General features: G+C 38.0%; 1 pseudogene; it reads left to right on the top strand.

Moving 5' to 3' along the window:
• The first annotated feature begins 407 nt into the window (after nt 1-407).
• Nucleotides 408-22,500, top strand: part of LOC143018731 (uncharacterized) — a 35,624-nt pseudogene continuing 13,531 nt past the window's right edge.

Raw genomic sequence — 22,500 nt, 5'->3', positions numbered from 1 at the left:
ACATACATACATACATACATATACATATATATATATATATATATATATATATATGTATATATATATGTATGTATAAATATATATATATATATATACAGTATATATATATATATATATGTATGTGTGTGTGTATGTATATATATATATATATATATATATATATATATATATATATATATATGTATATACAAGGTCTTCGGAATCAATTTGACGCTTTTTCGGAAAGGAAAGAAAAAATATACTGTATATCTTTGCCAAAAAATTATGTATTCTCAAAATTCAAAGTGCATGTCTTAAAGGATCTTTTGCGAAATACAGCTCTCAAAGAAGCTGCCCTGAGCCTCCACTACGGCCTCCAGGCGGGACCTGAACCTGCAACACGCGGCCTTCACGGTGTCCTTTATGAGATGCCTGAACACCAGTTTGATTCTGGCAATCAGCTCGTTCTTGGTGTTGCAGGCGGTGCGATTGGTGTCTTTTTCAACTGCGCTCCTCACATAATAGTCCATGGGGTTGCAATCAGGCGAGTTTAGGGGGGGGGCTGATTTTGGAACTGGTGAAGTCGTAGAAGTTCTCAGACAACCACTTCTGGGTTTTCCCGGAGATGTGACACGGAGGTGAATCCTGCTGCCACACGTATGGTCTTCCCGCAGCTACCTTTTCCACCCAGAGCTTGACAACAGTAGACAGCAACTCAATATAGTTATCTGAAGTGAGTGAGTCCCTCTTCAAAGATGTAGAGCGGCATGATTTGGCCTTCGCTGAAAACACACCCAAAGATCATAACAATTCGAGGGAACTTGGTCTTCATGAAGCGCGGAACTTCGTGCGGACTGTAGGTTAGCTACCTGTTGTTCTGCATGTTGTGCAACTGGTCCTGGCAGAAGTTCTTCTCGTCTGAGAAGAACGAAAGTATCCCCGGCTCGACTGGGTGTATGACCTTGTTGAGGAGTTTCTTGACTTTCGTAAGGCCGTTCTCTTGTACATTGGCGGTGAGTAGTTGGCCCCTGCACCTCTTGTATGAGGAGTAGCAAAGATCCTCGTTCAGCGCTTTCTTCATAGTCGCTACTTCAGCGCCCATCTCTCTCGCCAAGGCCCGCATTGCCTTGCCTGGATCTTGCCGCACTTTTTTTTTCAGTTTCTCGACGAATTTCGTTGTGTGGACAGAGTCAGAACGACTGCTATAATCCTTCCTGCTAGCCGCTGCTTCCACATCTCCGTTGCAATTCTCCAGCTCACATCTCACGGCTTTCACGGTATTCAAGGAGCTGTTAGCGCGAATCACCATAATTCCGATGATTTCCAGTCACCCATGCTCTCTAGCTCCTATATCCACCAATAGTACACAGAATCAGCTATCCGTTGCACTTCGCCACTATTGAATCCTTCAAATGATTCAGAAATGACAGAAGATAAAAAATATCAAATTTATCCCGAACACCCTGTATATATATATATATACAGTATATATATATATATATATATACATATATATATATGTGTATATATATATATATATATATATACATATATATATATATGTATATATATATATATATATATATATATATATATATATATATATATATATAATGGAAAAAGCAGAGTGTACCTGACAGTGTAATCAAAGCAGGTGACGAGATTCTAGGGTCAGCAACCAGACAATCTCATTGTGACATATAGGAAAGGAATTCCAGGGTTGTTACATTTTACATGATTGGGTGTTTTCACCAAGGATATAGTGGGCAGGAGACCTCGAGGACGTCCCCGTACTAGATGGAAGAATGTGGTGGAGATCGACTTGCGAGCCCTGTACGCTGACCCCGACGATATAGAGATGTTAGCAGCAGATCGGAGAGTCTGGAGGCATCTTGTTGTAGCGGCCAGGGGCCTCAATGGGCCTGTAGCGCCAGAGGAGTGGAGTGGGTGGGAATTATCTGAAAGAAAATTATATATATATATATATATATATATATATATATATATATATATATATATATATATATATATATATATATATGTTGATGGCTTAGAATTAAAGTGCATTGTGGTTGTTAATATATATATATATATATATATAATATATATATATATACATATATATATATATATATGTATATGTATATATATATGTATATGTATATATATATATATAATTATATATATGTATATATATACATATACATATACATATACATATACATATATATATATATATATATATATATATGTATATATATATATATATATATATATGTGTGTGTGTGTGTGTGTGTGTGTGTGTGTGTGTGTGTGTGTGTATTCTTGTTAACGTTTTCCAACCATTACTGAGAAAAAAGTTCATACAGTAGTTGAGAAGCAACAGTTATTGATGTCTATGTTTACAAACGTTGGAAGACATATTATCAGAGAAAATCCAAATATTCCTGAGGTTAATAATATATATGAGATGTTATATATTACATGCTTATAGGAAATAGAGAGGGTTTTATTGTTCTCGATTTGAATTATATTAATGAACTTATCAGATGGTCTTGTAGAAATAAGAGCCAGATCGACAGAGATCTTATTCCAGTCTCATGCCGAGGAGGATGAATACAGGTAATAGAGCTAATGTTTAGGAAATGAACTGTTCTCCATATGTACTTTGCGTGTTTTTTTGTGTTTTTTTTTTTAATACATTTGTTGGTATGATCGTTCGCTGAGCGGGTTAGGGCGTCGCTACTTGTGACGAAAATTCCAGGCGATGGTGGTTCGAACTCTGCCACCGGCGAGGTAATTCAAGGGCATAGATAGCCAAATTCCACGCTACAAAATCCTCTGTCAAGGGGCATCGTCTTCGCCTCCTTATAGGGATGAGTTTCGCGACGTTAAACTGAATCATCATCATCATTGTTGGCATGCAGAACCGACCTCCAAGTTTAAATTTCGCGAGTTTTATATGCACATGCGGAGTGAGCTGTGCAAAGTAAGAAGGGCTGTACAGTTCCAAAGGTTTCAAAGGAACGGACCTAGTCCCTTAACACCCCTTAACCCCTTTACCCCCCTTTCTTACCGGGTATTTTTTTACCTCCATCTGCCGCCGGGTGATTTTATTGATCCTCATGGCACTACTCTGGTGGTGAGAGATTTGACGTCTCTGGAATCCAGGGAACGCTGTGGAGGAAATCCCGAGCAGAGAGGAGTGACTGAAAACCAAGACAAAATGGATCTTTCGTAAACTGATCCACAATATCGAGAGATGGGATGGGAAAGATCTGTCTAGCAATGATATCCAGCATCATCATTTTCATCATCGTCGTCATTATCATCATCATCGTCATCATCACCATTGTCGTCGTCGTCGTCGTCATCATCAATCAAAGTCTTTGTCGTCATTGTCATCATCATCATCATCATCGTCATCTTCCTAATTGTGGTCAATGTCATCGTTATCGTACAAAACCTTCTCTCTGATTTCTTTCCTTTTCTTCTTCTATATATTTTCCTATTGACGGTAACCTTACTTTTATTATCACCGTTAGTATTGATCTTCTTGAGTGTGCTTCCAAAGTACACCCACCTGAATATCCACGGCTGCTGCAGTTCGTGTTTCCCTAAGAGGAGATTTGTTATTTTATGGGACGCTGTCGCGGGAAATGGCAGAGCTCGTGGTGCAATTAATGATGCAAGTTGTAATGTAATTAGTAAATACTGTGGACGCTCACCCTCTCAGTTCACTCTCATCGTTCATTCTCACTGTTCACTCTCACTCTCATTTCTTCTCCCCGTTCGTTTATTGTCACTGACCCTATTTCCCTCTCCGTTGCTTTTTCTCCAAACATGATTCGTTTACCTTATTTCCCCCTCATTCCTTCCCTCATCCCGCTTCGCCCCCTTCCACCTCCATCCCTTATCCCCTCCCTTTATCCTTTACCCCCCTCCCACCTTCATCCCTTCTCTCTTTTTTGTCTCTTTTTCTCCAACGCCGCACGCAACCGACACCATGTCACCACCATCCAGTCCACTCTAGTCTCATCTCATTTCAAGCTCATTGTTGTCTCTTTTGTTGTCTCCAGCCCTCCTTTACTTTAGTGATCTCTTTTTACCCGTCGTATGTAAACCTTCCCTTTCCTTCTCTCTTCTTTCTCTTTGCATGGACATCTCTCTCTCTCTCTTTCTCTCTCTCTCTCTCTCTCTCTCTCTCTCTCTATATATATATATATATATATATATATATATATATATATATATATATATGTCTATATATGTATCTCTCTCTCTCTCTCTCTCTCTCTCTCTCTCTCTCTCTCTCTCTCTCTCTCTCTCTCTTTCTCTCTCTCTCTCCCTCTCTCTTTTTTTTCCTCCCCCGTTTGCGAGTTCCTCGTCGGCATCAGCCCCCCGACTGATTTTCCCCAAGTCGCATTCTTCCTCCGAAAGTGTCCACCTTCTCCACGACTCCTATCAACTCCCTCTCCTCCATTTTCCCATTTTTTTCTCATTTTCTCTTCCCTAACTCCCTTTCCACTCCCTATCTAAACCTCCTTTTCCAATTCTTGTCCATCCCATAGGTTCTGTTATCCTGTTTTATTTTTCTTTTCTTTCTTTCTTTTCTTTGATCTCCTTCTTCACTTATCACTTTTTTTTCCTACATCTGCAACCTTCATGGCCCGTCTTACACATTTTTTCACTCTCCATCTTGCCCTTCTTGTCCTTTTTCTTTCCAAATCCCTTTCAGTACCTCAGCACTTCTTTGTCTCTTCTTGCCTTTCTTTCCCCGATTCCCTTCTTCCTCACTTCCTTCGCCCTTTACTCCCTTCACAACGATCCACCCTTCTCTCCCTCCATCCTTCTACTCCTTTCCTACCCTTCAGTCCATTCACTTAACCCACCTCTCCCCTTCTATGCCCTTCTCTCTCTCCCTTTCTCATTCCCTCCCTCCTACTCCCTTCCTTCCCTTCCACCCACCCACTTTCCCTACCTCTCTCCTTCTGTCTCCCCTCCCTCCCTCCTTCTCTCACTTCTTCTACCCCTTTCCTTTCCTTCCACCCTCCCACTTTCCGTACCTCTCTTCTTCTACCCTTCCTTCCTCCTTCTGACTCTACTTCTCTTCATTTCTTCCTTCATCCCTCCCTTAACCCTTGATCTTTCTTTTCTCCCCATCACCTCTCTCACCCACCCACCCTCCCTCCCTTCCTCCCTCCCTCCCTCCCTATCGCCCTGCACGTCTGCCTCTGCGCTCCCTCGTCCTCTCCTCTTCCTCCTTGGCGTGCGCTCCCAATCCCCGGAGGGATTAGGGTTCCTAATGCCACATATCTTCCAGCTCAAGTTTCTTCTCTTTATTTCCTCGTCCTCCGTACCTATCCACCTTGTTCTCACTCACCCCCCCCCCCACACACACACATCTCAGATCACTGTTGCCTTTTTTCTTCTTCCGTACTCCCAATAAGGAATCATTTTTTTTTTCTCCTTTAAGTTCAGCATATACCCTTTCCGTTTCCCTCCCTGTGTGGGTTTGTGTGCGCGCGTGCGTGCGTGCGTGTGTGTATTCACCTTGGTCTATGGACCACATGCTGTACTTGTGATCAATAGCTATTTCCCTCCCGGAAGAGAGCTCAGAGCTCGCATGACCGATCTATGGGTAATACTGTGACCTTACACGCACACACCCAACTCCCCGCCCACGTGAGTTGGAGTAACGACTCGAGGCGCAGCGATACTGAATTTTTTTCAGCCCTGGGCAGGATTCAAACCCGGACCGCCGTAGTGACAGTTGGGGACTCTACCAACCCCGCCGTGTGTGTGTGTGTGTGTGTGTGTGTGTGTGTGTGTGTGTGTGTGTGTGTGTGTGTGTGTGTGTGTGTGTGTGTGTGTGTGTGTGTGTGTGTGTGTGTGTGCATGCATGCTCACACATATACACATCCCTTTTACTGTTTTTGTTAGTTTTTTCTTGTCCAATTTTTCATATTCTGTAATCTCCATTAACCATTTTTCATCTTCTTCCCTACCACCTCGTTTCACATGTCTCTTCATTCTTCAGCGTTGCTTTACTACCTCGTCGATTTTCTCCTCCTCTACCATGCTCTTCTTTCTATTCTCCTTCTCCTCCTCCTCCTCCTCTTCTTTCACCTCCTACTACTTTTCCTCTTCCACCTCCTCTTCTTCTTTCACTTTTTCTTCATCCTGTTCTTCTTTCTGTTCCTCCTCCTTCGTCTTCTTCCTCTTTCTCCTCCTCCTCCTACTCCTGCTCTTCTTCTTTCAAATTTTCTTCATCCTATTCCTCCTTCTGTTCTTCCTCCTTTTTTCTTCCTCCCCCTCCTCCTTCTGTTGTTTCACTTCTTCCCCCTATTTCTCCTTCACCTCCTATTCTTTTCTCACTTTTTTTCATCCTGTTCTTCCTTTTATTCCTCCTTCTTCTCTTCCTTCCTTTCCTCTTTCTCCTCCTCCTCTTCCTCTTCCTTCTCTTCCACCTCCTTCTCCAACTTCTCCTTATTCCCATCATCTTATGCACATCCAGTTGTATATATATTGGTGCCAGAGCCATAGCATTGTAATCAAGATCACTCTCCGCGCGTCCGTAATACAGCCTTGCGCCCCAGTAACATCAAAAGTAGGCGGCGAGGAGACAGATAATGACGTCATCAAATTCCGAGGGAATGGTGTCATTGAAGAGGGTTCCCCAATTTCGGGCAATGACATATGACCTCTCTGATGGACGGCTTTCCCTTAGGTGAATAAAAGCGCCTGACAACAACTATAATAAGAGTTATGTGTCGACTGTAGTAGCCTGGAAGTTGAGGACCAGCGGTCTGATGTCAGGCAGTTTAATCCCCTCAGGACTGTGGCGTACTTTATACATTTTGTTCTGACCCTTCCCCAGGTGTTCATGAACAGGCGTGGGGCAAATTCAGACGGGGAAAGGAGGGTTTTATCAATCAGGGCATCCGTTTAGACTTTAGATGTATCGTATCTTGTGTTCGGGGTTGAGGAGAATTGTAAAAAAAAAAAAAAAAAAAAAAAAAAAAAAAAAAAAAAAAAAAAAAAAAAAAAAAAAAAAAATTTTTGACTGAGACCTGACTTTCATAATGGAGAAAAACGACGCATTTGTTCTGAAACTATTGGATGTGAGGGTGTTGGATGACCTTAGGTCACTTGAAGGACCATCACCACATGGTATCTAAGTCTATTCCATTCGTTGACCCCTATATTGGTAAACTAGTTCTTGCCTATTTCCTTCATAAATCTAAATTTGTCAAAATGGCTCCCTCTCGTTATTTGTTGGCTCTCTCTTTTTGTATCTCAGATATCTGGGTCAGACTTTGTTTTGTATGCTGTATATAGCTGTACTCTTGCTTTTTACCCGTTTGGATGGTCCAGTATTCAGTTTGTATTCAACAAGTCTTTCATATATTGATCTCCGTCTGTGCGGATTCGCGTATTCCCTCCTGCAGTAATCTCTTTGGCTGTTTCGCTCACGAAGATGCATATCGCGTCATCAATTTATCAACCGTTCCAATAACTGTAAGCCTATTCGCTTCCCCCTTTTGCATTCTCTCATGCATAAAACCTGACGAGCGCTCATACTGATCCTTTCGCTTTTTCTTTTTTACGACCACAAATTCCGTGGCTTATATTCGCACCTTCATAAGAAAAAAAGATAAAAACTTCGAAAGCTTTTTCATACAAATGTACAATTGGTATCGGTTTGAACGTCCTTGTACACATGCACATGTTATATAGAACACATACATCATATGCAGAAAGCATATATATATACATGTATGTATGTATATATATATACATATATGTATATTGTACACACGCACACACACACACACACACACACACACACACACACACACACATACACACACACACATACACACACACACACACACACACACACACATACACACACACACACACACACACACACACACACACACACACACACACACACACACACACACACACACACACACACACACACATATATATAAATATACACACAAATATATATATATGTGTGTGTGTGTGTGTGTGTGTGTGTGTGTGTGTGTGTGTGTGTGTGTGTAGGAGTCCTATGCGCGACGGCCATAAAAATGATCTGAATGATGTTGCTGTTCACTAGCGAATTTCTCATATGGTTACAATGGCGAAAGCGTGGAAGTGATTCGTTCCGGTCCTTACCCCTTGCTACGAGTGTGGTTGGTTCTCTGGTGAAAAGGGAAGTAAGGGTGGCAGACAACGATCTTTCCTAATCTCGGGAATCAGTAGCGTTCCGATTTCAGAGATTTTAACCATCAGTGGCTGAGCGGATTAAGACACTGTCTCAGGAGCCTCTTGGTGTCAGAACGGTAGGCTCGAGTCCAATGCGCGACGGCCATAAAAATGATCTGATATATATATGTATATAAATATATATACATATATATATATGTATGTATATATATATATATATATATATATATATATATATATATATAATCTATTTATTTATTTAGTGATTGATTGATCATTATTACAATTTTTTCCGCATTCGACCTAGTTATGGACCAAAAGGCCTCCTGTCGGCATACTCCTCCTTTGTAACCCTCCTTTATATATATATATATATATATATATATATGTATGTATATATATATATATATATATATATATATATATATAAATATATATATATATATACAGGGTGCGGCATAAGTAACGCCCTTTAAGTGAAACAAAATTAAAACCTTTTTAACAATCCTTTATTTTTTTTAACATGAATATATTCCACAGGTTAATAGATTAATATAATATATTAACAAAATTAATAGAATGTTTGCTGGGTTCAATAATGGTCAATAGAAATAAAATCAAACCAACTTAAAAAAAAAGAAAAAAAAATACAAAAGCTGTGGACCTTTAAAAATTAGTCATTTATTTGACATGTTCAAAATGTTCTCCTTCATGTTCCACACAATTTTGAACTCCACCGTTTGTAGCATATGCAAATAATTCAAATTTTCTAATCAAGCTTGTGATATTTCGGACTTGCACCCTTGGGACGTTAAATTCAACTGATAACAATCTTGCAGTTTCAGCACCATTTTTATTGTTTTGATAGTACAATTGAATAGCTTTTACTCTCTGTTCCTTTGTTAATCTCGTGGTTGTATAAAATATATGAAAAAATAGAGATTTAGAAATTAATTAAAGAAAATAATAAAGAAAATATACATTATAAGACAAAAAAATAAAATAAAAGGGCGTTACTTATGCCTCATCCTGTATATATATATACATATATTTATATATATATATATATATATATATATATATATATAGAGAGAGAGAGAGAGAGAGAGAGAGAGATTCTGACAGATTGACGTAAGCAGAGTAGGAAACACAGGAGTCTTAGTCTTGAGTTTATTCCTGACTAGTGTTGCAGGTTGCTTTTTCAAAGGAAAAAGTATACCTGCGAAACTAGTCATGAATAAAGTCAAGACTAAGACTTCTGTGCTTGCTACCCCGCTTACGTCGTATATATATGTAGTATATATATATATATATATATATATATATATACACACATGTTGAAATATGTATGACAGAATGAGTAGAAAGGGTGGTGAGGTATATATTTGTGATATATATATATATATATATATGTATACGTATATATATACATATATATGAATATATATATATATATATATGTCTACATATATATATATATATATACATACATATATATATTTATATATATGCTGTTGAAAACGACAGCAAATTCATTAGAAATTAATTTCTTTCTTAAGCTTTCTAGCTTTCGGAAAGTAGATTTCTGGGGAAATGAGAGGGGAAGAAGCAAATTTCCAATTGACATTGGTAACTTATATCAACACAGAAGTCTATGTTATATACAAAATAAATGAAAATAAACAAAACACAGTATAATAAACCCAGTTGGAATGAAGGGAAGTGTGTGTGTTGTGTTGTTGGATCTTTAAGGCTATCGACCTATAATGACATTATCAAAAGAAATGTGACCCCCACGAAAGAACGTGACAAATTATCACTCACCATTTACTACAGGAACAAGAAAACATCTTCCCTAATCTTAAGAAATCACACCGCCCCTAAACCTCATGGTATACGTCAATCCCACGTAGTATATAAATTCACCTGCCCAGAGGAGGACTGTACGCCCCTATCTACCTACGTGGGAAGGACAACTACCACCCTGTCCAGAAGAATCACCCTTCACCTACAACAAGGAGGACCGAAACAATACCTTTGGATCCACCACAGACGCCATCTCGACAGGGAAACCATGGTACACAACACAGAAATCGACGCAGAGGAGGACCTCCAACGTTTGACCATTTTGGAGGCTGTAATCATAAAATATTTACAACCAATTATTAATGTACAAACAAATGATTTCTCCCTCCTCCCCAGCATGAAAACTACACGTAGGAGACATTTGTTCACCAAAATACAACCACCAGATAAGAGAACACCCATAAAGGTCCTAAATATCCCCGCAGAGGATAAAATGTCATGCCTTAGGCGATCGGCTAGGCTTAGGAACCAACCAAACAGCGCCAGCCAAACAGAGGAGTCATTAAGTGACCTCTCCAAGTTTTGCCTTTATACATATTTATACTCGTCTTGGTCACACTTCCATTCATTCCAACTGAAGATGCAGAACGATCTGCGAAACGTCTTTGGTTTATTATACTGTGTTTTGTATATTTTCATTTATTTTGTACATAACATAGACTTCTGTGTTAATATAAGTTACCAATGTCAATTGGAAATTTGCTTCTTCCCCTCTCATTTCCCCAGAAATCTACTTTCCGAAAGCTAGAAAGCTTAATAAAGAAATTAATTTCTAATGAATTTGCTGTCGTTTTCAACAGAATATGCTTAAAAGAGAATCTCCTGCCACGCTTCACGAATTTATATATATACATATATATTTATATATATATATATATATTTATATATATACATATATATTTATATATATATATATGTATATATATATTTATATATATATATAAATATATATCTACATATATATATATATATATATATATATATATACATACACACACACACACACACATACATATATATATATATATATATAATGTATATACATACATATATATATTCATATATATATATATATATATGTATATATATACATATATATTCATATATATATGCATATATAAATATATATATATATAATATATATATATATATTTATATATGTATATATATATACATATACATACATACATGCATATATATATATATATATATATATATACATACATATATATATATATATATATATATGTATATATATATATATGTATACATACATATATATATACATATATATATATATATATATATATATATATATACTGTATATATATATATATATATATATATATATATATATATAGATATATATATGTATATATACTATATATATACACACATATATATATATATGTATATATACTGTATATATATATATGTATATATATGCATATACATATATATATATATATATACATATATATATATATATATATATATTGTTGACAGACGAGATTAAATGATATTGCTGTTTCTGCATTATTTATCTTTTTGTTATGAACTTCAATTTCTCTTTGGAGTCAAAGATATTCAAGAACTCCAAAGACTCAGAGAACAACTTATAGAAGCTTCCAGCCTTAATTTTACGTTCGAAGAATCGAACAACGGACGTTTGCCCTTCCTCGATGTCTTAGTAACCAGTCATAACAACAAGTACACCACATCAGTATACGTAAAACCTAGCAACAAAAACCTCTGTCTTAATGGTAAAAGTGAATGCCCTCAACGATATTTAAACTCCACTATCAACGCATACATACGACGCGCCATATCACACTGCTCTACATGGAAAGATACACACACTGAACTGGAAAGGCTTACCCAAGTCCTTATTAACAATGGGTATAGTAACAAGTTAATTAACGAAGCAACAAAACGGGCCATCAACAACTGGTATTCTAACAAACCTACCACACAAAAACAAGAAAACATAAATATATATTACAGAAATTACATGTCATCAGAATATAAGACAGATGAAAAAGTCATTAAGGACATAATTACAAAACACGTCAAGCCCACTGACCCAGAAGACAAAATATCACTGACCATATACTACAAGACCCGAAAGACGTCACAACTTTTACTGAGAAACCGCCCTCCCAAATCGACATTGTCATTACAAGATAATCACGTCATTTACCAACATAACTGTACCATTGAGAACTGTGGGTCTCAAACATACATTGGAATGACGAGGACTAAACTTACAAGACGTTTGACCTGCCACCTACAACATGGATCCATAAAGAATCACTATAACACCAAACATAATACTTCCCTCACCCGTCAAAACTTAGAAGAAGGAACAGTAATAATAGACAGAGAAAGAGACTCCCGCAGATTAGCATTTATTGAAGCAATTTATATAGCAGAATTAAAACCAACCATGAACATACATAGTATAGACCTCCAGATTCTCCCATCCCACAAGCGGACCTGACCTCACCTCTCCAAGTGATTCCTGATGACTACGCAGCAGCCAATCAGGATGATCGCTTCACACGACACCATCCAAACAATCAGAAATAAAATAGTATATAAACATCACACACACACACACACCCAAACAATTAGCCTGAAGATGGTCTCCAGAGAAGACCGAAACGTTGCAACTTCATACGGACAGCTACTCAGCAAACTATCAGTCCAACACCGTAAATTAGCAAGAGAAATTGAAGTTCTTAACAAAAAGATAAATAATGCAGAAACAGCAATATCATTTAATCTCGTCTGTCAACAAGAAAATATTCTTCCTGGATACACTAATATATATATATATATATATATATATATATATATATATATATATATATATATATATATATATATATATTATATATATATATATATAATATATATATATATATATATATATATACTGTACATATATATATATATATATATATATATATATATATATATATATACATATTTTGCAGTATTTCACAAATGACACGTGAATGTAATTTGCAGGAAAAACACTGGTAAATAAGAAACGTAGTCTATATTTGTACTAATAATATCACGCTAATCTTTTTATCAAATTGCGAAGGTACGATATGTATGTGTTAGTACATGTAGACATACATCCACATCCAGGTACATAGTTGCATGTACAAAGATGTAACTATTTTTCCGTGCACATACGCACCTTATAGATAACATGTATGCAAATATCCATGTTATATGATGGATGCTACTGTGTATGTATGCACGTAAGCTTGCATATGGTATGTTTCTGAATATGTGTATATAGCATAAATTCACCACTTATGTTCTATTTCCTATACAAGCAAAACTTCGTAATTTAAGAGAAAAAATAGAATCCATAGCGCACCTTTTGATCACGAGCGTATCAATTCCGAAATACATATAGTTTTCTACTTAGCACACATCTCTGTAAGCCAACATTCCTTTGGTGCCACAGCTGCGTAAGGATTTACTATGCACACACGGTCGAGAATGCGTGTTCCTGTTATTTCATCTCATTGTTGATTAGGTGTACGAATGACCCTCTCCCCCTTAAATAGAAGTGGCCTAGTTAAAACTCATATTACCAATTACCAATGGAAAATAATTGTGAATTTGTTTTTATAGTCGATGTTTTTGGATTGTAGCTAATCAGAAGTGAAGGAATATTCATATTACACATGACTCTCTCTTTTTTTCAATTAATAAGTGCTTATTAGTAGACGTGTGGTCACAACTACCATTTTGAATTTTTTTTATTAATGTAACAGCAACAAAATGTTACAGTTCTTGTATGTCAAGGGTCAAATGCGAATGTCCACAGCAATGTATATTGCTTTTAAACTGAAATAGTATATACCCCTACCTCCCCAAACTCCTCCTTTTTCATTACACAGGAATAGAGTTTATTCACAGTTAAATTTCAATTTTTTAACCAACGAGGTGATGTGTCGGGCACTCAGCCTGCCCTCTACCGACACTGAGTCTCCGCCCACAGTCAGTGTATGTTTGTTCTGTAAAACTGTTGTTCATTTACCCGTCAGGCTTGTTCCTCGACACGACGTTGTGCTCTCAAATTAGGGTGTGTCTATGGATGCTTTCACACGTGGTTGTAATAATGAGGAAGTACTATCCACAACAACGAATTTACAAATAGTGAACAATACAGAAATATATGGATAAAAAAAGAAATGAGTGAAGAAGAAAAAAGAATTTAGAAACGAAGCGAATAATAATAATAATAATAAAAAAACGAAAAAAGAACTGAAACTGAAAGGAACGATTTTTTTTTTTTTTTTTTTTTTTTGAGTGGTTGACCTGAGGCTGAGAAAATGGTATATAAGGAAAAGGAAACAAAGACAGAAAAAGACGAGGAGAAAGGAAATTAAAAATAGCTTATACCAATATAGATGGAATAACTTCAGGAATGAATTAAATGATTTTCTGGCCTTAGAAAAACCAGACATAATGGGAATAGTGGAAACTAGATTAAAGTGTTTTCTACCACCCAATACTGTGGGACAAGGTGTATACAACTGCTGGACAAAGAATAGAAAGGATAAACAAGGTGGCGGAGTATTAATTTTGACTAATAAAGATTTAAATGTAACAAAAATAACTGAAGGAAAAAATAATGTAGAATCAATTACGATACAAGTTGAAAGCAAACATATGAAGAGTAGAAAGTTTGTAGCGGTGTATGTACCCCCCAAAACACAGTCTTGGACAGAAAGTGATCATTCCAAAATATTAGAAGATACAAAATATGAATTAACTAATATACTGAAGGACAGAGGAAATACAGTAATTATGGGGGACTTTAATTCAAAGGAAATATGTAGGGAGGAAATGACAGTGAAGGGTGGAGAAGAACTCTGGGACAACGTCCTGCTCGACATGACCATCGAATACACAATGACTCAGTGGATAAAGGAAAATACCAGATACAGAGGTAGTGAAGAACCATCAAGGCTGGATTTAATACTTACGACAGAGCCTGAAATTGTCGATAAAATTGATTACAAAACTCCGATAGGAAAGAGTGACCCTGTACTAATAGAATTTGAGTTGAAAGAGCAAATGGATCAAAGCAGAAATGATACACATAGAATAAGAAGACTAATGTACAACAACAACAAAATTTAGAAACTCAAAAAATTCTTTCGCAACGCGAACTGGGAAAAATTTCTAAATGAAGAAACAGGGATGGAAGAGAAATGGAATACACTAAAAGAAATTTATAATGAGGGAGTGAATAAATACGTACCACAACAAAAATGGAAAGAACATACATAAAAAGCTGGTACAATGTAGTGAGGCTAAGGATAAAAGAGATAAAGCTTGGAAGAAATAGAAAAAACACAAGAAAACAAGCAAAGGGCTAATGTACATCAAACTAAGGAATGATTATGTAAAAATACGCAGAGGTGAAAAGAGAAACTACGAAAACAAAAATGATAGAAAAATGCAAGGAAGAACCCAAACTATTTTACAGATATGTAAATGGTAAACTGAAGAATAAACAAGAAATAGAAAAGCTGCTCCAAGGTAAATACGAATATACAGAAGAACTGGAAATGGCTAAAATTATGAACAACCACTTCAAATCAGTATTCACAATAGAATACTCACCCAAGTGTGAGGAAATAGAGAGAGATATCCCCCTCATTGAAAGAAATAATTGTAACACAGAAGGAAATCAGCGACCAAATCAAAACCCTTGACGTCAGAAAATGACATGGTCCAGACAGAATTGCAAATTGGATACTGAAAGAATGCATGGAAGAATTAACAGATAAAATATACAATATAATTAAATTCTCACTTAAAGAAGGAAAAGTGCCACAGTAATGGAAGAATACAAACATTGTACCAATTTATATGGGAGGAAACAAGGAAGATCCATCAAATTACAGGCCGGTCTTCCTGACAAGCACAGTAGCAAAAATTTTCAAAAAGGTCATCAAAAATAGATGGGTTAAACATTTGGAAGAAAAAACTATACTGAATCCAAATCAATTTGGACTGCAGACAAGGAAGATCATGTACAACAAACTTGATCAGCTTCTACTCGAGATTAATAGATATAATACAAGAGAGAAATAGTTGTGCAAACCGTGCCTTTCTGGATCTACAAAAGGCATTTGAGAAGGTACCACACAAGAAACTAATAAGGAAGATAGAGTCAATAGATGGCATCAGAGGAAAATTATTGGAATGGATGAAAGACTTCCTGACTGGGAGGAAAATGAGACTACTAATTAGAGATAAATTCTCAAATTGGGAAGAAATGATAAGTAGTATCCCGCAGGGATCAGTACTACGATCATGTTTGCCATATACATAAATGACATGGATGAATGAGTAGAGTGTTATATGAATTTCTTCGCAGACGATGCAGAAATACTAAAGAAAGTAAAAACGGAGGAGGATTGCAACTCATTACAACAAGACTTGGACAAGATCTGGAAATGGACTCAAAAGTGGGAAGTGAAATTTAATATCAAGAAATGTAGTATAATGGAATTTGGAAAAAGTAAAAACAGAATATCGAGAGATTATAAAATTGGCGAAGAAGAGATCAAAAAAGTAAACTCGGAAAAAGACCTTGGAGTGATGATCGGCAAAGACATGACACCGGATAAGCATATCAATAAAATAGTCGGAGAAACCTACAATTTATTGAGGTCAATAAAAGTGGCATTTGCCTATTTGGACGAGGAAATGATAAAAAAAAAAACCTACGTTAATAAGACCAAAACTCGAGTACGCAGCAACACTATGGACACCCAGTACCAAAAAGGATATAATTTTTTTTAGAAAGAATACAAAGAGCAACAACAAAACTGGCACCAACTCTTTCAAAAATGACATATGAACAAAGGCTGTCCAAATTAGAATTACCTACTAACTATCTATAGAAATATGAAGGGAATGGGAATCTTAGATAAGAATGAATTATTGAAATGGGACAATGGAAAAACAAGAGGGCACGAAAAGAAACTGAAAAAAATAATTACAGAAGAGATCTGAAAAAAAAATAGCTTCCCACACAGAGTGATAGGTACTTGGAACAAAATAGACAAAGAAACAGTGTGTGCAAACACTATTCGAGATTTTAAGAATAAAACTTGATGCTGAGAGATACAAAGACGGGTCACCACGAGCATAGCTCCCTTCCCGTATAATACAACTAGGTAAATACACACACACACAAACACACACACGCGCGTACGCGCCACACACAGAGCGTGAGTTTATAGCACAGCACACGCAAAAGAACCATCAATCGTGTTACAGCCATACTGTTGCTGATCCACGGAAAGAAGAATAAAGAAAACTTGTTGCCAGTGAGATCAAGAACAAGATGAATGTCTTCAACTACCAGGGGTCGAGAAGGATCACGGTTCTGTGCACGAGGAGTAAAATAAACAAGGGAACGGAAGGATAGGCAAGCGGGGGTGGGGGAGGAGTGGGAAGAAGAGAAATGGAAAACAGAGAGAGTAAGGGATGAAAGGTGTGGTGAGGGGCTAAAGGGAGAAAGAAGATGAGAGGGGGGAAGAGGAGAGGAAGGAGGAGAGGAAGGAAGAGGAAAAGTAGGAAGAGGAGAGGAAGGAAGAGGAGAGGCAGGAGGAGGGGAAGAAGGAAGAGAGAGGAAGGAAGGAAGAGGAAGGAAGGAAGAGGTGAGGAAGGAGGGAGGAGAGGATGAGAAGGAAGAGGAAATGAAGGACGGAGGAGAGGAAGGAGGGAGTGGGTGAAGGAAGAGGAGAGGAAGGAGGAGAGGAATGAAAAGAAGAAGGAGGGAGGAGAGGAAGGAGGGAGGGGATGAAGGAAGAGGAGAGGAAGGAGGACAAAAGAAGGAGGAGGAGAGGAAGGAGCAGGGAGGAAGGAAGAGAGGAGGAAGGAGCAGGAGGAAGGAGGAGGGAAAGAAGGGAAGAAGAATGAGGGTTATGAAAGGGGAAAAGTAGGGAAGTGTGATCACGCTAGGGAGGGCAAAGGAGGAAGGGCAATACCCTTGGGAAGGTGAGGCGGCATGAAAGCCAAGGCCGGAGGTGCAGCTAGGGAAAGGGGAGGCAAGGTGGAGGGAGGGAAGGGAAGAGGAGAATAGCCTCTAGAGTCTAGAACCAGCTGGACTTGGAGGGATTTTGCTCCTGTCGTGACTTCGGCGTCGTAACTGTTCTTATTAAGGACTCAGCTGGAATGTGATTCTTGTCTTTTTTTTTTACTGGTATGACTTTTATGAATCTTTTTCGTTCGTTCAGGAAAGATCTTTATATGCAGGTTCTCAAGAAGAACTATAGGAAAGTATATCGGAGAAGTATTTATGAACCAATTCTTTGAAGACCCACAATAAGGGACTCGAACCCAAGACTATGAAGTTGTGGGCCAAGCATCCTTTTTTTTGGGGGGGGAGGGGGGGTTGAAGGAGGTCAAAACGCTAGGACAAAGATGGAGATGAAAAGGGTGAAAAATTAGATTAGAGAAATGAAGAACAGGAAGGGGCAAATACCACGTCCAGGGCAGGATGATCCAGGAAGCCAGACTTTCATGGACAGAGCTTTCCAGTTCGATGGAGCCTGGTATAGATTTTTTTCTTTTCTTTCTTTTTCCAAGCTCAGTATGATTTCATGCAACCGAATATGGAATTCTACCCAGCGGAATAAAATTGTGCGTTTTTTTTTTTATTTTTTTTATTTATCTATTTATTTGTTTATTTATCTTGATTCATCTATTCTTATCTATTTATCTTTATTGATTCATTTATTCTTATTTGTTTATCTGTTCATCTATTTAGTCATTTACTAATATATTTTAGTTAGTTATCTGTTTATCATTCTATTCATGTTTCTGTTTATTTGGTATCTTATTTATCTTTTTATTCTAGTTATTTTTGTATTCATTTATCAATTCATTTATTTGTCTATTTATTCATGCTTTGTTGCGATTCAGATCCTTTCGGTGTCACATGACCTCTCTCGAGGTACCAGGATGACATCCATCAATCCACCAATCAATCCATCAACTCTTTCCCCAGGAGCCAAGCGCGTTGCTCTCAACCACAGAAGGCTGCTATCGCTGTTGCCCTTGCCAATTCCTTCCACCATCCTCTTCACTGCTCTGTATTCAGTTGCAATTTCTTTCAACTCCTTTCAACTCCTTTCGGTGTCGCGGTCAACCCATCTGCCTTTCTTCGTCTGGTTCTAAACTGATGATTCGGTTTAACGTCGTGATACAACTCGTTTGTGGTAGGGTTCGAACTGCAATCACCTCGACCTCCGCCGCAAGTAGCGACGCTCTAACTTGCCCGGCCAGCGTCTTGTTCTAAATTGTAGTATTTGGTTATTAAGGATTTTTCTAACCTTTTTTCTCTCTTTTCTTTTCTTTTGTTTTATTTGTTCTCACTAAGGTTCTTTTTCACACTCCAGTTCGTTTTCTGGATCCTTCTTCCATTCCTCTTGCTTCCTGTAACCAGTCTTAACGTTTCTTAATTTTTCTTTTTATTTGTGAATTTAATTTTTTTGTTTATATGTGCTTTGCTTTTTTATTTTTATTTTATTTATATTTTACTCAGTCTTATTTAATTTTTTATTTTATATTATTCTATATAATTTTATTCTAATTATATCTAATTTTATCATACTTGATCTTATTTAATTGAATTGAATTTTTTTATATAATTCTTTACTGTATTCTATTCTATTTTATCTTCTTTTGTTTAAGTTTTATTTTATTTCATTTTATTTTATTCCATTTTGCCTTTTACATTTTATCTATTCCATATTTGTTAAAACGTGAGGTACTCATTGACTGAGCGGATATGGACGCCAGCGTCTGGAGTAGAGAGGCCACATAGGCGGCGGTGGTTCGAGACCCGCTAGAGAACCAACGCGTGACAGCAGTAAAGGCATTCGGTCTTAAACACCCAAACCCGGAGGTTCGTCTCTAGCCACCTCGCAGAGAGTCTACCGGTTGAAAAGTTGATGAAAAGGGCTTTTGAAAAGTAATTTTCGAATTCCATCAACACACGGGGCTTTCCTTATCCTACGACTTTTGATGAACTGCTCTCATCTCATCACTGGAGGCTCTCCAATCTATGCCGGTCTTCGCCTGAGCAGTTCCTCCCTCCCTTCCTCCCTCCCTTCCTCCCTCCCTCCCTCCCTCCCATCTCTCACTCACTCACTCTCTCCCTCTCTCCGCCCCCCTCTCTCTCTCTCTCTCTCTCTCTCTCTCTCTCTCTTTCTCTCTCTCTCTCTCTCTCTCTCTCTCTCTCTTTCGCTGTCTCTCTGTGTCTCTCTCTCACTCTATATATCTATCTATCTATATCTCCTTCACTTCCATCTTCACTCTCCTTTCCCCCCTCTCTTCCTCCCTTCATCCCTCTCTTTCTTCCTTTCCTCCCTCCCAACCTCCCAAACTTACTTTTCTCAAGAACCTCCCCAAAACTTGTTTACCTTTCTCCCCGTTCACCAGACCTCCCTCTCCTTTTACTTCCAAGAACTTTTGTCCTCCCCACCCTCGCCCCAGGACACATTCTCCGATCCCTACAACCGTCTCTCGACCCTGACAGTCTTCTACAACTTGACAATCATCTTGGATTTCCCTAACTTTCCAGTTTCGTATGGCTGTCCTACTCCGGTGATCTCTCACACACTCCCTCCCCCTCTCCGGACAATTTCCCACCTAAAACAGCCCTAAAAAAGCGTGGACTCAGGGGTGACTTAGTACAGGTCTTTAAAACTCTAAAGTTGTTTGACAACATCAAAAGTGACAACATTTTTACACTGAATGAGAATACTACAAGAAATAATGGCCTCAAACTGTCAGGAAATAGATTTAATTTGGAAGTGGGTAGAAACAACTTCGCCAACCGTGTAGTTCATGAATGGAATAAACTTCCTGCAGAGGCAGTGCAATGTAGTTCAGTTCGAAGCTTTAAGATTTGTTTAGATAAGCATCTAAGCAAGATACTGTAATGACTGCTATATTATTTGTTTGTTATCATTTATCTGCTTGTTTATTATTCGCTTGATTTTCATTTATCATTATTTATCTGTCAATTCATTATTATTTAGTGTTTACCTGTTTGTTTATTATTCAACTATGCAGGTATAGTGATGGTGGACTGGTTGGTGAGGTTATTTAATGTTTGTTGGAGAGAGGGTAGAGTGCCGGAGGACTGGAGGAGTGCCTGTATAGTTCCTCTTTACAAGGGAAAAGGGGACAAGTGTGAATGTAGTAGTTTCAGAGGGATTAGCTTGTTGAGTGTAGTTGGGAAGGCTTATGGGAGGATCTTGATTGAGAGGATTAGGAGAGGAACAGAAGGAGTAATTGGTGAGGAACAGTGTGGATTTAGGACGGGTAGAGGTTGTGTAGATCAGACCTTTGTGGTAAGACAGATATGTGAGAAAGCTATAGGAAAGGGGAAGGATGTGTTTTGGGCTTTTATGGATCTGGAAAAGGCTTATGATAGGGTAGACAGGAAGGCACTGTGGGAGGTTATGCAGATATACGGGATAGGAGGAAAGCTTCTAGGAGCTGTCAAGAGTTTTTATGAGAATAGTAGAGCTTGTGTCAGGATTGGAAATGGAGAGAGTGAGTGGTTCGAGGTAAAGGTGGGACTTCGTCAAGGATGCGTTATGTCGCCCTGGCTGTTCAACTTATACATGGATGTGGTGGTGCGAGAGGTAAATGCAAGGGTAGTGGGCAGGGGATTGGAGATGGTTAAAGAAAATGGAGAAAAGTGGGAGGTGAGTCAGCTGTTGTTTGCGGACGACACTGCGCTTGTGGCAGGATCGGAGGAGGGATTGAGGAAGTTGGTGGCAGAGTTTGGGAGAGTATGTGATAGAAGAAAGCTAAAGATAAATGTGGGTAAAAGTAAGGTGATGAGATGTACAAGGGGTGAAAGTGGCAGTAGACTGGAAGTGAGCATTAAGGGAGAGCGACTGGAGGAAGTGGATAGTTTTAGATACTTGGGTGCAAATGTGGCAGGGAAAGGTGGAGTGAAAGTGGAGGTAGAATGTAGATTGAGAGAAGCGAGTAAATGCCTTGGTGGATTAAAGAGTGTAATGAGGAATAGACATTTGAGAATGGATGCTAAGAGGAGACTGTATGAAGGAGTGATTGTGCCAACAGCACTGTATGGGGCAGAAACATGGAACATAAGAGAAGAAGAGAGAAGGAGTTTGAATGTGTTTGAGATGAGGTGTCTGAGAAGTACGAGTATGATGGGGGTTACTAGGCTAGATAGAGTGAGAAATGAGGAGGTGAGGAGGAGAACAGGGGTGGAAAAGGAGCTGGGAGATAGGGTTGATGAAAGAATATTAGGATGGTTTGGACACATGGAAAGAATGAGTGAAGAAAGACTAGTAAAAGAGGTGTGGAAGG

This window comes from Oratosquilla oratoria, chromosome 35 (assembly GCF_046742065.1).
Source record: "Oratosquilla oratoria isolate Oo_2021 chromosome 35, ASM4674206v1, whole genome shotgun sequence".
NCBI lineage: Eukaryota > Metazoa > Arthropoda > Malacostraca > Stomatopoda > Squillidae > Oratosquilla > Oratosquilla oratoria.
This window is presented reverse-complemented; position numbering and strand designations above follow the sequence as displayed.